Source organism: Marmota marmota, unplaced genomic scaffold, assembly GCF_001458135.2.
Source record: "Marmota marmota marmota unplaced genomic scaffold, marMar, whole genome shotgun sequence".
Taxonomy (NCBI): Eukaryota; Metazoa; Chordata; class Mammalia; order Rodentia; family Sciuridae; genus Marmota; species Marmota marmota.
Window position 1 is genome coordinate 24,571,844 of NW_026000016.1, and position 6,000 is coordinate 24,577,843.

A 6,000-nucleotide genomic window follows, 5' to 3' on the forward strand; every position below is an offset into this window, starting at 1 on the left:
TTAAAATCTTTTACTTTGAGACAGGGTCTTGCTGAGTTGCTTAGGGATTCACTGCATTGCTGAGACTGGCCTTGAACTTGTTATTCTCCTGCCTCCTGAGTTGCTGGAATTACAGGCCTGTGCCACTGCACCTGGCTATATGTTGTTATCATCATCATCATCATCTATCATCTATCATCCATTATTTGTGACTAGGTATGTGCCAGGTACAATATGCCACATACATGGAATGCCAGAAAATGTGGCTTCAACCATGAACATGACAAAGCACTTTTCTCACAGAAGATATAAACAAGTAAATGGGCAGTTACATGCTAAGGTGGCAAATTAATTATTGGAATGCTCATTTCAACTTGGGGAATCTGGGCTTATTTCACTTAGCATAATGTTTAAAAGGTTATCCATGATGTAGAATGTGGAAAGATTTCTTTCCTTTTTAGGGGGAATGATATTTGGCTGTGTGCACATTCACTGAGGAAACCATAAGCCAAGGCCTGAGAGCTGAGTTCACGTCAGATAAGGGTGGGTGGCAGGTGGGAGAGGACAAGAAAGGGAGGGGGTTCCAAACTGATGGAGTAATACTGGCTGGAAGTGGAGAGAGGTTTACAGTGGTGGGGATCGAATGCAAGATGGGGATGGTGGTGGGAGAGGAGGCTGTAGAGGAGAACAAGAGCCAGAACACACAGGGCTGTGTGAGCTGTGGGAAGGGGCGTGGCCTAAGACAATAGGGTTTCATCCACGGCTTTTAACTTCAGTGTGGCAAGTGGGTTAAAGGGGAGGAAGGACACTCGGGAGGCTATTGCAATGATCCAAATGGACCAGCAGAGGGGTGACTATGCTGATAGAAGTGAACAGATGTGAGAGAGATTTAGGAAGCAGAAGAGACAGGGCTCAGTGTTTGACTGGATGTCCTAGAGTCCAGGATGATGCTCAGGGTTCTTTCTTAAGAAACAGGTGATTTACTGAGCTAGGGAAGGTTGCGGGTAGAAATATGGGGGAGGGAAACAAGAAGATGGTAATATTTTTTTTCTCCCCTTGGGACAGGTTGAGAGATGCTTCTGGGATATTGTTATGATTTGTGAGACAATGCAAGAATGTTCAGAGATGAAATGATTAGATCATGAGAGCTGTAACCTAATTAGTGGGTTAATCCATGGATATGAATTAACTGGGTGCTAACTATAGGGAGGTAGGGTGTGACTGGAGGAAACAGATCACTGGGGATATGACTTTAGGGTTTGTATTTTGTCTCTGGTGAGCAGAGCTCTTTCTCTGCTTCCCAATTGCCATGTCCTGAGCTACTTTCCACTGCCACATGCTTCTCCCATGATGTACAGCCTCATCTTGGGCCCAGAGCTATGGAGTTGGCCAACCATGACTGAACCTCTGAAGTTGAAAGCCAAAATAAACCTTTCCTCCTCTAAGTTGTTCTTGTCAGGTATATTGGTCACAGCAATGCAAAAGCTGATTAAAGCAGATACTCAGGTGTGAGTACCCAGTGGACACTTGGAAAGCTGGGTGTGGATCTCTGAAGAGAGCAGGAGATGAGAATTTGGGAATCACTAGCATGAGTTCATCTACCTTTATGGCGGGAGATTGTGAAGATGAGATCAGAACTTTGAACATCACTTCCACTAAAGAACTAGGCAGAGGAAAAGGAGCGGATAGAGAGATGGAGAATGAGCAACTAAAGAGAAAGGAGGACACACAGAAGAGACATGTTGATGAAAGCTGAGGAAGAGATGTTTCCCAGGAGAAAAAGTCAAGCTGAGAGGCCAACATGGACAGCGGTCACTGGATTTGATTATTGCAGTTTCATTGCAGTAGGGGCAGGTGACCAGAAAGTTCAAGTTATGTTCTGAGCTGTGTTTTCCAAACCCCATCATCTTGCAAACACCAAATCTCTCCATTTCCCTCATTCTTCCAGTGAACTAAATATATCTGGCAAGGTTTTCTAATGGAAAATATAATCACATGTGTTTTGCTTATTTCAGAAGTTATTAGAATAAAAAAAAAAGTGCTGATACACTAACAAAGTAAAGGAGAGATGACGTGCACCCAGGGAGGCCTCGGACTAACCAGATTGTGAGGAGGCAGAGAGGAGGTGTGCTGAGAGGTTGTCACAGCAACCAGCTTGGGCTCCCCTTGACGTTTCCATCAGTCCCTGCCTCCAGTCATTCTATGTTCTTTGAGACATCTCTGGTTTTGACTTTCATTAATATTAAACTTTTCATTATGGAAAATAGTATGGCTATTCCTCAAAAAATTAAATCCAACAATATCTCTTCTAGGTATGTACCCCTAAGAAATAAAAGCAGGGTCTTGAAGGGATTTTTTGTTTGTTTGTTTGTTTTTTGGTACCAGGGATGAAACTCAGGGGCATTTAACCACTGAGATACATCCCCAACTTTTTAATTTCTTATTTTGAGACAAGGTCTTGCTAAGTTGCTGAGGCTGGCCTTGAACTCGTGATCCTCTTGCTTCAGCCTCTGAGCTGCTGGAATGATAGGTGTGTGCCACCATGCCTGGCTTGAAGGGTTGTTTATATATCCATGTTCACAGCAGCATTATTCACAATAGCCAAAAGGTGGAAGCAACCCAAATATCCACTGGTAGACGAGTGATGAATGTATATGTGGTACAGATATGATGGGATATTTTTTAGGCTTGAAAAGGAAGGAAATTCTGACACATGCTTCAATACAGATGAACATGGAGGGCATTATACTGAATGAAATAAGACAGTCACAAAAAGGCAAATACTATATGATCCCATTTACATGAAGTACCTAGAATAGTCAAGTATGTCTTTCTTCCTCCCTCCCTCCCTCCTTCCCTCCCTCCCTTCCTTCCTTCCTTCCTTCTTTCTGTTCCTGGGGATTGAATCCATTGAGCTACATCCTTAGTACTTTTTTTATCTTGAGCAGGGACTTGCTGAGTTGTTTAGGCTGCCTTGAACTTGCAATTCTCCTGCCTCAGTCTCTGGAGTAGCTGGTGTTGGGTAGCTAGTCATTCATGGATGGGTGAGCAGGGAAAGGAAAATGAAGGACCACTGAAAACCACAGGGAGCTCTGATGGGCAAGCAACTGGAAGATGGGGGCCTAGAATGTTAAAAACGTCCCCCAGCCATCTTACATGCCTCTGAGAAAAGTTATTGTTTCAAAATCAAGTCACATCCTGGACCATCCTTTATCAAAACTGTGTTCCAACACCAATGCCTTGGCAGCCAAAAAAGCAAGACCCTCACAAAGAAAGCTTTCAGGGGGTGCTCGCTTCAGCAGCACAGATACTAAAATTGGAATGATACAGAGAAGATTAGCATGGCCCCTGCGCAAGAATGACACGCAAATTCGTGAAGCGTTCTATATTAAAAAAAAAAAAAAGCTTTCAGGGGCTATTCAAAGGGCAATAAACCAATTAAGGGGGCTGGAAATTGAGGTAAAACTGGGGGACTCCATTTCCTTAAAAACTCTAACTCTGTGAGCACCATACCATCCTCTCTTCTAGGAGGTCTCTGCAGTTTCTATGCTGTTAGTCAAATGTCAAAAAATGAAGCTGGGCAGGATTCTCTGGAAACTTCCCTGAGTTCCCCAATAAAACTGGAGGGCAAGAAGTCCTCTCTGAGAGGACCCACTCTCTCCCTGGAGAGTGTCCCCCTTTCCGTTTCCTATCCCTTCAATAAACTCATGCCATACAAGTGAGTGACATGTCTGAAATATTTATGGCATGATTGCAAGAACTGGTGAACAGGGGGCCTCTGCAGGTGCCTCAGCATTGTGGCAGGCCTCTGCCACAAAGAATTATAGGTATGACCACTGCCAGGTCACCAGCACCTGGCGGAGCAGTTGATACTCCTGGGAGGTGTGAGCTGCCTGGGAAAATAAAAAGTCTGACATAATCAGTAAGAAATAAAGACAAAGCCAGAGATTAGATTTAGAAAGCAGGGCACCTGATGGTTCTTCTAGCCCTGATAGGGACCTGGAGGGCAGAAAAAGGCCCCAATTCTTTATTTAAGGGGAAGTACATCAAAAGCAGGGATAAGGTTTCAGTGTGGGAGGGGTCTTGTTCCAGTGTGACAGGTGACGCCCATCCCCAGGAGACTGTGTTTGATCCTAAGGCTGTGAGCCAGGACGCCAGTATGATCTGGACTTTCTCAAACTGGAGAATTTCACCCAGCAGTTCCCAGAAAAGCAGCTTCCCTGACTTAAGTTGGCTCAAACAAACCCATAATTCATATACAGCTTCCAAAATGCCACCACGGCCAGCAGAGTAGTCAGTTTCACGGAGACAAAAAGTAGAATGATGGTTGCTGGAGCTTAGGGGAAGGACAATGGGTATGGAGTTTCAGATCTGTAAGATGCGATAAATTTTGAGGAATTATTACACAACAACGTAAAGGTACTTAACACTGTTGAACTGTATACTTAAAAATGGTCAGTAGGCTAAAATTTGTGTTATATTTGTTTTAATAAAAAATAAATACTTCTACCATGGTGCCACTTCTCTCCCTGTCTTAGTTAATTTAGGGCTAAAGTTGGACATCTGAGTAGAATATGTTGCTTATGTTCCAACTGGGTGATGCTTGGTGGCTGTGGTGGCCTGAATAGCAGCTCCTTTCAAATGACTGCAGTCAAGTCCTTGGAACCTGCTGCTATGTTACTTCACATGGTATAAGGGACTTTGCAGATTTGATTAAGTTAAGGCTTATCCTTGATTATACAGGTTGTTTGGGTTTGGATCTGGAATGTCCCCCAAAGACTCATGTACTTGAAAGTGTGGTTCCCAATACAGCAAGTTTCAGAGGTGGGGCTTTGGGGCTTATTTTGTGTGTTATTATGTGTGTGTGGGTAACTGGGTGACATGGGGCTGCCCTTCCCCATTCCATTGACCAATGATTCTCATGTGCTGGACAGCTGTCTGCCACTCTGACCATTTCTGCCTAGTGATACCAAAGGAAAAGACAGTGACCCTTTACCTAATCTCAGTTGTTCCCTGTTAGCTGATTGGGAAGTGTGGACCTCAACCCTGGCACTGTCACACCAGTCTATCCAAGAGCCTGCCCTGGAGTGTGATAGAGGTAGACACCAAACTTTTTGTGAATTTCTTGCAGGGGGATTTTTAGCTCCATAAATGCTATAGTTTTGGATTTGGTTTGAGTGACCCCCACAAGGCTTCAAGTGCTGAAATTTAATCCTCACTATGAAGTGTTAAGAGGGTGGAAACAATCTACTATGGTGCCTAGAGGTGAGGCCTTCGGGAGGTGATTAGTGCCTCTGTCCTTTTAACAAATCCTCATCATTTCTCAAGCATTTTCCCTTACTTTATGGCACATAAAGATATTCCAGATTCTTCTTATCTGGTTTTCATGTCAGCTCTGGAATCAACTTCTTCTTCAAGGAGCCTTGGTTCCTTTTAGTGGAGAATTGTTTTTCCAAACCAATGTCTGAGGGCTTATTGGTACTGAATAGTGGTGCTTCTTGGCCCTCAAGGCAGTCAGATCTCTGTCCTTTAAAGAGAGAGGACTCTATCCAGTCTCTAATTAACAGATCCAACCAAGGATTTTCTTATTCTCTAGTGGAATGTTGGATTTGCCTCTGTTTGATTGGTTATTCACTATTGAACGGGGCTGAGACTCTATAAAGTTAAAATATTAACATATAGTTTTTAAAAAATCTCGTCCAAATGCAAATAATTTCTGCTAGATAAAAAAATAAAGCAATGAAAAATAAAACAAAACTCCCAAACCAAAACAAATAAAATCCCAAACTCTCAAATGCCAAAGGTTCTAGTTTTTTTTTTTTTTAATTTGAGCCAGGGTCTCACTAAATTGCTTAGGACCTTGCTAAATTGCTAAGCCTGGCTTTGAACTTGTGATCCTCTTGCCTCATCTTCCTGAGTTGCTGGGATTACTGATGTGCGTCTATTCTAGTTTTCTTGTCATATATGACATCAATCAGTTTTGTATACAACCTAGAAGTCCTATTTTAACATTACATTCTT

General features: G+C 43.0%; 1 non-coding gene across 1 annotated transcript; it reads left to right on the forward strand.

Annotated features, from left to right (window-relative positions):
- The first annotated feature begins 3,265 nt into the window (after nucleotides 1–3,265).
- LOC125618572 lies at nucleotides 3,266–3,372 on the forward strand. Its single transcript, XR_007349911.1, has one exon. It is a non-coding gene; the product is annotated as a U6 spliceosomal RNA (small nuclear RNA).
- The last annotated feature ends 2,628 nt before the right edge of the window (nucleotides 3,373–6,000 follow it).